At 42.0% G+C, this 12,631-nt stretch overlaps 1 pseudogene; it reads left to right on the plus strand.

Annotated features, from left to right (window-relative positions):
- Positions 1–714: 714 nt before the first annotated feature.
- Positions 715–2,519, plus strand: LOC147285908 (uncharacterized; annotated as a pseudogene).
- Positions 2,520–12,631: the final 10,112 nt, after the last annotated feature.

Consider the following 12,631-nt stretch of genomic DNA (forward strand, 5'->3'; position numbering starts at 1 on the left):
TATGAATAGCGCTCTACTACAAGAACAAGAATGTGAAGCGTGAAGTGCAATTAGATCTATTTTGAGGACGAGTTTCAGGTGGTGACCACTTCCCTATGTCTTACATGACGGGAATCCAATTATATGAATGATATTGGACGTTGGAGGTTTGCTTGTTCTGTTATATGGATTAACGGGAATAAAAGAAGAATTAGGAGTCATATTTATACATCATTATTGAGCTGTAATTACTCACCCCAAAACAGATTTTGTAGGTGTCAAACCAAAAATCTAAAACCCTACATGAGCATGATGTTTGGAAGAGCTTAATGTTTATATAATTATTTGGGTGCTGTTATTCGGAACCAATTTTTTCCTAAACTACCCTTACTAAAACCCAACATCACACCCAATAATTCTAACCACTATACCCAACAAACACACCCAACCCCAAGACCAGAACCACTAGAATTCACCATTAACAACAGCCACTTATGTTTTCTTTTTTGTTTTGTTTAATATCTTTTCATTGCATCCGGTGATAGTCGCAGCACCAAGAGCTTTCAAGGGAGGCAGACATGTATAGATAGTAACTGATAGTGGCATTGACCAGAAAGACACCAAATTCTCCTTTAGGTGCTTCAACGTTTGTAGATATGGATGCAGGTCCTTCTCGAGTGCGCCCCACGACATCAAATAGGAGGAAAAAAAATACGTACTCATACAAATGAAGATATGGTTGTAGATGAGCTAGAGCACGAGGCTAGTACTGAGGAAGAGATTGCTCCTGGGCCGTTTAGTGGTGTCAACGAGGAACTCAATGAGTCATTTCTTGGAGGTCCTCAGCATCCTTCTATAATGGAAAGTTTTAAAAGTCATAAAGCATATTCTATTTGGTATATCAAGGTATCAATTTATAATACCTTATATTAAGTTGTCTAATATGGAATAACATGGCATGCATGTCATACACACCTTAATTTGCATATTTACATTTGCAAGAGCGTGAACCCCTCAAATTGCAAAATTATGCAAGTAAACTTACTGAATGGCAGTTTGATTCAAGAGTTCTAAACCAAGTGTTATGGAATTATATTAGGTAGTCCCAGGTTGATACCATTAGTTAACTGTTCATACAAAACTACAAATAAGATTGTTGTGTCAGCCTTTTGTGAGAGATGGCAACTTGAGATCAATACCTTTCACTTACCATTTGGTGAGATGACGATCACACTGGATGACGTCTCAAACATTTTTGGTATTCCTATAGTTGGTAGGTCTATATCCACACCTGACTTGTCCAACAAAGAGATTCGAGCCTTATTAGTTCAGACATTAGGAGTTCCTTATGACGAGGCATTTACTGAGTTGTCAGGTAACCGTGGGAAAAGGGTTACATTTGAGTGGTTAAGGCAAAACTTCTCGGGTGTGTTTGATTCTTCTACTCCAGATTTTATAGAGTATATATGCAGCTAGAATATATTTGTTATATATATTAGGTTGCACGCTATTGTGGACAAGACCAATAATAGTGTTGATGTCATATACCTTAGCCTTCTATCCAATATGAACACAGTCGGAGGCTATGCATGGGGAGCTGGAGGGGTGGCATTTTTATATCGACGGTTAGGAGTTGCCTCAAGGGCTAGGTGTAGGCAAATTTCTGGCTATGTGACATTACTTGAGGCATGAATATATGAGCACTTTCAGTTGTTTCTCCCCATATGGTAATAGGGTTATTCAGAGAAACAGCCACATGTGCATAGTTAGGAACCACGAAAGGATGCAAGTTTAGCATTGGGGCACGTGCAGGCAATGTGGCAAATGCTTGATCGATTGGAAGCACATGAGGTATGTTACTGTTGAGAATTTATCGATCTATTTTGTCTAATTATAATAAGTCTTACTGATGTATCGTGTTATTATTTTCTTTTTTTCATATGTCACATGGGATCCATACCATGGCCATAGAGATCATCATCCTTTACTAGAGATAGCATTTTATTCGGGGATGCTCAAATGTGTGGATATTGTTGAGCCCTATTATCTTGATTGAGTTCTAAGGAAGTTTGGCTGCGTGCAGACTATTCCCCATAAGACTTATACCCCTTCCTGAGTTAGACGGAGTGTCAATTCTAAATCATATAAGGTCACAGATTATGTTGATGGCTTTTGGGTGAGGTGGCGGGACCACGTGTTGTGTGGGTATAGTTGCAGTGCACCAATTACGTTTCCATCAGATTGTGTTCCAGGGTATATGGTGTGGTACCATAGCATCACCTACCTCATCCACCACTCCAAACATAGGTCTGCCACAGTCAACTCATATGTGAGGTTGAATCCAGAACACGTAACTAATTCAATTACTCTTACTTTGTATATGTGGTCTCCAATTCATTTTACTAATGATCCGTTGTTCATTTTCAATGCAGCGCATAGCTCATGTCATGGGCATCACCCAACCTATTTTCAATGTTGATCGCAATGAGTTTATGAGAAACCCAAAAGGCCTTTATGAGGCAGTTGATGTGAAACCCTGAATTTTTTTCAAATTTATTTTGAGATTTTCCTTATTTTCTAGAATTTATTTTGCAGAAAATCTAATTTTTTTACCTTTGACTTTAATTTGTGGACCAACTTTGACAATAATTTTGACCCGATTTAGACCTTGGAAAGATATATAGTGATTTTACCCACTAATCCAACAGTGCAAGTCTCGTATTATTCTGAGTCCGGGAGATTATTTTATGAATTTCTCAAATTTCCTTTATCCTTAGGTTATTTTTTGGAGCTCTAGTTTTTTGAAATCTTCTCAAGGGCAAATTGGTAATTTGACCTCATATTTAAGTAGTACTAATCGATTTGAATCTGTAGTATATTTCGTGGTATTTTTCCAAGTTCCGAGCTATTTTTAATTAATTTTTGAATTCGGTATAATTTAAAATAAATAAGAAAATAGAAAATTAATTTGGGAGGCACCAGATCGCGCCATGTGGCACAATCTGGGCCACCCATCGCTGCATGGCAGAGTTGATCATGTGGCTATGATTTTGCCAGCACATGGGAGCTTTGCCATGTGTCGCATTATGGTGATGCCACCTTGTGATGGTTGGCAGTGAGTCCATCCAATGAGTCAGCGAGTTGATCGAGTTGACTCACTCTTTCAAGCTATAAATAACCTCAGCTGGTCCCTTTCATTTAAGTCTTTCACGTAAGGGTGGGTTCGAAACGATAACCGAACCGAAACCCACATACCAACTTTTGACCGAGAGGGAGCGGAGGGAGGATTTTGGACCTCGATACCGTGTCGATGGTAGTCATAATATGATGCATTCGGCATCGGTCGGAGCTGGGCAGTGTCAGAGTGGTACTCGGCAAACCCAAATCTGGTAGCAAAAAAGGTGAACTTGATCTGGGTCGAGAGGGAGGCGACGAGACAGAAGGGTTTCGGGTCTTTGTGGGCGGAGACTAGAGGGAGAGAGGGGAGGAGGAGGCGAGCATGATGAGCATTTTGAGCAGCCCTATCATCATACTCATTGGACTTCATGTATTCGACGTTGAAGCAGATGAGATAGGTCTTCAAGCTTTCACCTTCCTGATGTTTGATCAGTGGTAGATCGTTGAGGTGTTGTAGAGCCGTGCGGATACAACCTGGTATCTTGATATGAAAGCCTTTCTAAGATCGGTGAAGGAGTCAATGGAGTTCAGTTTTAAGGTTTTGAACCACCCCCTAGCTGATCCCTTAAGAGTGGATGGGAAGATCTTGCATTTGGTAGTTTCAGAGGCCCCACGAGCTTCCATGGCATATCTTAAACTGTGCAGGTGATCGTAAGGATCTTTGACTCCGTCATATTGATCCATTTTGGGAGGTTTGGTATCCCTGGAGACCTCAGCATTCAATAGCCGATCAGTAAATGGAAGGGGAAGCTCTTCACTATAATCCCATCTGCCAGTATGACTCCTGGATCTCTCGACTTGGTCGAGTCGATCATGAACACTGTGGATCTGGTTCTGAACCAAATCTCGAACCAAGTTTTCCATGTTTTGAGTGGTTTGGACTGGTACAGTTTCTGCTGACCCCTCGGCTCAGTCACCGAGACGTTGGCTCTCTGGTGGGCAAGTGAGCTTGTCACTTACCGGTTGACAGGCTGACATAACCATGGTGGGTCCTAGTCGATCCCTTGCGGATCGTCTGCCAGTCTGTGTTCTGGAAGATGAATGTTCAGGCTCTTCTTCTATGGCCATGTTTAGTTGTGGGCCAAGTCTACTCCTAGTTGGAGTTCTTTGTTCCGCGAGTCCGGTCGGTATTGGGGTCCCAAGTCTGGCTATGATTGGCGACCTTGTGCCTTCACTCGGCTCATCACGATAGCTTATGGGAGAATTAATAGATTCTCTGACATAGGCTTGACGCTTTTGCTGAATGACAAGACGAGCATTTATGAACTCGAGCTGTTTAGTCAGGGACATACTCTCAAAGCCGAGAAATGCACAATTGATGTTCTGCCGACAAGGGTGATTGTCGATGTCGACCTGAGTGACCTGAGGAGGGTGAATCGGAGAGCGAACCTCTGTATCGGCTTGGGTCATCCGTGTATGATTGCCAGTCCGAACACTCATTTCTTGCTGAGCTCGAAGACGTTGCATTTCGGCAGCCTGCTCTGCCTGTTTGGTCAATAGTTCATTGTTCTATCTGAGAAGTTTGTTCTTAGTGGTTAGGTGTTCTTGATCCACCATTCTCAAGAGTCTGTTTGTAGCTCCGATCTTGGCCGGATCATCAGTGGTCCCAGCTCGTCCAGTCATATTGGCTCTTTCCTTGGCGAGTGTGTTGGGATTCATAGATATTCGCGGACCCTCTTAAAACTCATAGGAAGAAGAGTTGTTATCTCGAAATATACTCATGTCGTTGGAAAAGATGAGTGAAGATTGTTGGGGGAAGGAAAAGCTTAGTGATCAAGGTGATGAACACAAAGGTTGCTATTGTTCTTCCCACAGACGGCGTCAATCTGTTGATGCAAAAATCCGCTTAGTGATGTAACAACTTAAAGTGGATGATGAAGAAGCCTTGTTGGAAGATGATTAGGATGGTGACTTGTGATGATCAAATCTTGTTGGATTACTGGTTAATGTTGAAGAGATCTTCCTGCATGAACAAAGATCAAAGAGGATGAGACCGGTGTGGTACCAACCAAATACACTTTGATAATAAAGTCAGTGAAGTGTAGTGGAAGGTGTTTGAGTAAAAATAAGCAAGAATAAATGATGAACTTGAGAGAATATGGAAAAACAAGATAAGATCTTCTAGGTTATTCTCAAGTTCTTGTGTGTAGTTTTTAGGGATTTTGAGAACCCTTTCTTTGTGCATATAAGTGGGTTTATATAGACAAAGGAAGAGGTAAGGGCTAAGTTACCTGCATGTGAATGAATGGATGAGGAAATGCCACGTCTTCAGTTAGGAACAGTAGCATGCACAGCTACCAAGTGTCTTTGTATTCAATGCTGCATTGAATGCAAGCATGGCTTAATCAAGTTGGATGCCCTAATAGTCATGGCTAAGAGCTAGGTTGTCAAGTCTGACAGATGGTCATGTCAAGTGCAATTGAGTATGGCAGTTCGTCCCAACTGGATCTTCTAGAATAGCGGTGGAAAGTCGAGCCGAGCCGAACACATGCACCAATGTATCCATATGTTGATATGAAATTCTTGACTGACCGGATCGGGAAGACTTGGGGATGAGCCGAGCTGAACTGATCAAGTGATGGTGTAAATATTTGTGGGACCATGAAATATTCTAGCATAGGACCATGGTTTATTCTAGCATGGGACCTATCCATTCTCATAAAGAAATAAGGGGACCTATCCATTCTCATGGGTCCATTGGAAAATGCATGAAATATAGGACCCATGATGTTAGAAGAACACGACCTATGTTTTGAGAGACCTACAAGTTATGGCAATTGTGGGACCATAGATAAATTCTACATGGGACCTATGTCACATATTTGGAGTGGGTCCGGAGAAATTAGAGAAAGGCATAGGGCCCCTAGATATTACATAAATGGGGGATGCCTTGACTTAAATGATGGGACCTATGCTCTTATAAATACGATGAGACCAATAGATAAGGTTCTATTACCTATAACAAAGGAGGTGCCTTGACTCAAACAATAGGACCCATACTTGTGGAAGTCTAAAAGGGTCCCATGGACAAGGCGCCATCATCAACAACACCGGGGGTATGAACACCATAAAATGGGAGGACCCATTGAGCACAGAGCAAGGGGAACAATCTCCACATGCATCTAGGAGGGCCGGATGCTTCCAAACATATGGACACACCCAAATCCATGGAACCATCCGAACCCATAGATTCCTTCAAGCTCGCAGATGGGTCCATGTTCCTACCCAAACTCACAGACGCTTCCAATTGCAAGCTCACGGAGGTATTACTATACAAGCCACGACTAAAGGGACCTAAGAACTTCATGTTCTACTAGGAAACCAACTCTCATACGAATTAAATGGCTTGAATCCTCTCCAAACAAGGATTCAAGTATAGGAGTTCAATCCAATATGGATTATACTTCCCGGTGATTACAAGTTTAAATCAACTTACAATCCTAAGGCCATAGGGATTACATCATCTCCTATAAATAGACTCTCATAAGATCATTCAAAAGTAAGTAATTCCAAAGCTCTAAGCCAATGCTCTGAGTTGATAATTGATCTTGTTTTCTAACTTGACCGTCGGAGAGCCTTTGGCTAGCACCACACCGGTGCCCCTTACCTCCGAAGGTTTTCTATGTTTTCAGGACGAAGATTTCTGGACTTAAGCTACTTGGAGATTTCGTGTTACAACAATTGGTGCTCTCGTTGAGAGCCGAACTCAAGAACTTTTCGCTTCGAGTGACTCTCAAATTTATTCTACTGAAAGAGTGTAATCTAGCTCTTGATTAAAGGCGATATTTTCGCAATCTTACAATCTACGAAGATCCAATTAAGAATAGGAAAAAAACATAAATACCATCAGACGATGGGACCTGTGTAATTTTACTGCCAACGAACCTAGGAGACCTCGAGTTGCATGGTTCTACCCAAAATCACAATGGGTTGTCACCCTCTTGTTCTTATGGAGGACCATAAAAAAGATAAGAATCATGATTTTACAACATTCAATATTATATTTGCTATTGTCATGCTAACGAGCTCATATTGCGATTGAATTCTGAATTATCATTCAAAGTTAAAGATTTACTAATTAATCTTCTCATAATATTTTTGATGTGGATAGAAAAGTCATATTGGTGGACTCATACAATATGTTTTATGGAAGGGACCATGACATCACTGGGGGCACTTTCTAAGCTTAAGGACCAACCTTCGAGTCGCGGACCTATTGAGTATAGCTAACGATATCGTCAGATCTGTCCGGTGCCACAACTCCCAAATGTTGGGTTAAGCCCATAGCTTGTTTGATGTAAGGTCTCACACCAATATAAAAGTTAGGAATTATATAATTCAAGAACAAAAGGAGCGAGAATGTGGACCGTCATCATGCGGACCCATCATCATGTCGGCTCATCAACATTCAGAGTCGTCTGTATTCGGACCTATAAGACTTTGAGTTCCATGGCCCTACCCAAACTCGGAATGGGTCCACCCTCTTGCTTCGATGAAGGACCATCAAAAAGATAAGAATTGTGATTTTACCTTCAATATTATTTTTACTCTTATTGCAATTAAATTCTCAAATTCATCATTCAAAGTTGATGATTTACTAAACTTCTCATAATATTCTTGATGTGGGTAGAAAAGCCATATTGGTGAACCCATACAATATGCTTTATGGAAGGGATCGTGACATCGCTGGGGGCACTTTCTAAGCATAAGGACCAACCTCGCTCTAAGTCGCGGACCTATTGCGTATAGCTAATGATATCGCCGGATCCATCTGGTGTCACATATCCGCCAAGTACCCTCCGAAATTTCAGGAGTGCAATATGAGGGACCCCCACTGAAAGGTCCGAATCTGAACGTAGGCGGCGATAGAAATACGATACCGCCCCTTCCACATCGCTCTCTACCTAGGAATTCATAGTCCCGGCTTGATTCCACCTCTTCATCACATGCTTCTAACGGACCTTTGAAAAAAAAGGACATATTGGTATGCGGATCTATCTGTATGTGGCTATATCATGATGCGGATATATCCCGATGCGAACTTTTCCAATGGCAGACATATTCGAACGGTCCGACTTAGGATCCATTAACTTATCTTGACACTTCTCATCAACTCAGGGATCACCCACTCGCGCTCCTACACATTAAGGACTTCTTCGATAATATTTTCACTCGTCATTTGGTCCTTCAAAAGGAAAATGCTAAGGTCATTACCACTCATTCTTATATCATCTTTAAATTATTTCTTGAAACTGACACTTGTTAGGAAAACATCCAAGCAATTTGCAAATTGAAACGAACCGTTGTGAAAAGCAATGCTGGAGTCAAAACAAAATATTGATAGGTTCTAAAAGTGATACCACCACTCTTCTATAAAAGTAAAGAACCGTCAAAGTGATGACAGTCATCGGAAAGGGTCCTTACTCAATTTCAAAGATGCACAGGATCGTGAGTGATAAAGGGTGGAACACTGCCAATCTTCAAAATATTATACGGGTCTTCACCCAAATAGTTTAGAAACATGGGTTTTCGCCCATATGATTCAAACAAAACATGGGTTCTCACTCGCGCGATGTCAAATGATTTAAACATTCGACTAAGATATAAATCATGGGTCCTGCCCAAGACAACATGAAATATGGACCTTTTCCAAAATAATGCAAAGGTAGAGGTCTTTACCCCAAAAGCACGAAGAGCAAGGGTCCTGACCTCAAAAGTACGAAACATGGATCCTACCCAAAAAGCGCAAAACAATGGTCCGCACCATATTTGTTGAAAACGGGGGACCTTCCCCAAAAACTTCATCACTCATAAGGGTCCTAATTCAAAAAAAAAAAAACCTCAAATTGGCGGTACAATCATCACCTCCTATAGCGGTACTAGCCATCTATGCACATCGCGATAACAAAAACCAAGGGTCCTCACCTAAGCGTGACACAAGGTCTAGAGGAATAAACTCTAGGCACGTACCACGAATTTGTAATGTGAAGCCTCACCAATATGAGGGTGTTGCTTCACTCTACATGCAAGTAACATGAGGCCTCGTCCCATACTACAAAAATGTTACACAGACTCCGACCAATTTATTCAATGTATCATAGTTCCTCCGACTATATTGCATTTGGTCTTAGCTGTAAACAAATTTGGTTGTTTCATCTCGTCTAGTGCTTGCTTGTAGACCCATATGGGGCAAGTGGAGGCTAGCTGGATACACAAATTTATGGTACCATGGCATCTAAGTCCATACTACATCTAAGAGGTCCTTGTTCCGCGGGTCATAGGCCTCACTGACCTAGGGACCGCCGACCAAAAGGGTGTTCTAAAGGCAAAACGCCTTCTTGGAATATTTACACCCATTCAAGTACCCCACTCGGGGGTAAAAGTTGTGACTATCGATCCGAACTCATTAGGAAAAGGTCCTATGATAGAAGATCTCTAATTCAATTAAAAAAAAAAAAAACTCTACCCAACATTTAATTTTCGAGCTATGTTGTTCGTAAAATAAATTGGGGCAACAAGGAGGGGACCTTGGAAATATTTTAAAGGTCTCATTCATTTGGCAACAATCCCCCCGCAGCACAATAAAAAAAAAAAAAATTCTCACAACAAATTATTGGACATAGGTCCAGACGTGGTTTCTCACCAAGAATGGTGGACAAATGGGTCCTTGGTTTCTCACCAAAAATAGTGAACCAATAGGTCCATGGTTCCTCACAAAAAAAAAAGTGTTATAACATCCAAGAACAAGGTTCAAGCCATCCAAAGACAAAAGGGAGAGGACTTATAGGTCCGGTACCTCCCATAAACAAAGGAGCGGACTCATAGGTTTGGTACCTCCCATAAACAAGGGAGCGGACTCATAGGTCCATTACCTCACATGAACAAAGGAACGGACCCATAGGTCCGTTACCTCCCATGAACAAAGGAGCAAACCCATAGGTTTGGTACCTCACAAAAATAAGGGAGCGGACCTATAAGTTTGGTACCTCCCATAAACAAGGGAGCGGACCCATAGGTCCATTACCTCCCATGAACAAAGGAGCGGACCCATAAGTCCGTTACCTCCCATGAACAAAGGAGCAAACCCATAGGTTTGATACCTCACAAAAATAAGGGAGCGGACCCATAGGTTTGGTACCTCCCATAAACAAGGGAGCGGACCCATAGGTCCGTTACCTCCCATGAACAAAGGAGCGGACCCATAGGTCCGATACCTCTCAAAAATAAATGAGCAAACCCATAAGTTCGGTACCTCCTATAAACTTGGGAGCGGACCTATAGGTTCGTTACCTCCCATGAACAAAAGAGCGGACCCATAGGTTCATTACCTCCCATGAACAAAGGAGCGGACCCATAGGTCCGATACCTCTCAAAAATGAAGGAACAAACTCATAGGTTTGGTACCTCACAAAAATAAAGAAGCGGAACCTTAAGTTCGGTACCTCCCATAAACAAGGGAGCGGACCCATAGGTCCGGAACCTCCTCCCATGAACAAATAAACGGACCCTTGAGGTTCTATGCTTCCCGGTGCTATCATTTCAATGTATTTACTCCATACAATTCAAGCAAAATAAAATAAAATTTTAAACATGCACAAAAACAAAATGTGCAAACAAGACAAGAAATCAAGAAACCATGAAGATCTTCGGGTTCGAACCATCTCGATGGTACCACCGGCTTTCATCGGAGCGACGCTATCAACGTCCATGAAGGTAGCCACCACCTTGGAGGGGGACCCATTGCTATTGACCCCCAAATCATCGGAAGTTTTGGATAAGAGATTAAAAATAGGATGGCTGTTGGAAAGTTGGAGCTCAAAGTCCAAGGAAGAAGAAGAAAATGAGGAAATGATCGAGTGAAGCAAAAAATTTCAGAGCCATGGAAATTTTCAGACACATGAGGTGGAGGAAATAATTTCGGACCTATATAGTGTGCCTTTTCGGGGGTTGGCATGGAAGATTGAGTTGTTAAAAACACATCTCTTATAAAAAGTTCAAGGAATGTATTTTTGGGGGCAATTATGGGACCATGTATAAATTTTACATAGACCTATGTCACTCATTTGGAATGGGTCCGGAGAAAATAAGAAGAAGACATAAGGCCCCTAGACATTACATGAAGGCGGGGTGCCTTAAGTGATAGGACCTATGCTCTTATAAATCTAATGGGATCTATAGACAAGATTATATCAGCTATAACATTAGGGGTATGAAACACCATAAATTGGAGGACCCATTGAACACAGAGTAAGGGAAACAACCCCCACACTCATGATCACTTAGGAAGGTCGGATGCTTCCAAGAACATGGATACATCCGAGCCTATGGATCTATCCGATCTAATCTCACGGATGTATCCGGGTTTCTATCTAATCTCACGGGTTTCTATCTATTCCTGAGAACCCGCTGAGGTATTTCCCAAATTAAGACCCACATGGGGCAAGTGGAGGCTAGCCAGATACACAAACTCATGGTACCATGGCATATAAGTCCATACTACATCTAAAAAGTCTTGGTTCCACTGGTCATAGGCCTCACTGACCCAGGGATCGCCTACCAAAAGGGTGTTTTAAAGGCAAAGCGCATTCATGGAACATTCACATCCATTCAAGTACCCCACTCGGGGGCAAAAGTTATCACTATCGGTCCGAAGTCATTAGGACAAGGTCCTATGATGAAAAACCTTTAGTTCAACAAAGAAAAGTCATATGAAATTTATTTCTGAAACTAAGAGTCCGGAGAATGAATGGGGGCAACAAGGAAGGCACCTTTGAAATGTTTTAAAGGACCCAATGCGCATTTTTAAGGGATCGGGTCAATCCCTCATATAAGCAAGTTCAATGCATGAAAAAACTTTTGAAAAGCCCCCGAAAATTTCCTTAACATATATATGCCGACATGGTCGACCAATAGGTCCCTAGTTTTTCACAAAAATGGTGGACAATTATATATATAGGTCCATGGTTCTTCACCAGAAATGGCGGACCAATTGGTCTATGGGTTCTCACAAGAAAAGGAGTGGACATATGGGTCCAATACCTCTGGCCAGTGAACAAATGAGCGGACCCCCCGCTGTACGTATACAATGAAAATGAGCGGACCCATTGGTTCGATACCTCCTATGAAAGAGTGAGCGGACCCCCCGCGACAAAGAAGAAAGGGAGCGGACCTATAGGTCCACTACCTCCCATGAGCAAATGAGCGGACCTTCCGAGGCGAAGAAGAAAGGGAGCGGACCTATAGGTCCGATACCTCCCATAAGAAAGTGGGCAAACCCTTGAGGTCTTATACTCTCCGGTGTGGTCTCAATGTGTTCACTCCACACAATTCTAGCGTACAAAACAATAGACTACAAACATTCAAGAAAATAGAGCTTGGAAGATACTTCATGAAACACAATAGTACCTCGAAGCATAAAAGATAAGTAGTGGCCCCAACAAAAGGTTATAAAACACCACAATACGGCCCCAACGAC

This window comes from Dryas octopetala, chromosome 4 (assembly GCF_963921425.1).
Source record: "Dryas octopetala chromosome 4, drDryOcto1.1, whole genome shotgun sequence".
NCBI classification, from domain to species: domain Eukaryota; kingdom Viridiplantae; phylum Streptophyta; class Magnoliopsida; order Rosales; family Rosaceae; genus Dryas; species Dryas octopetala.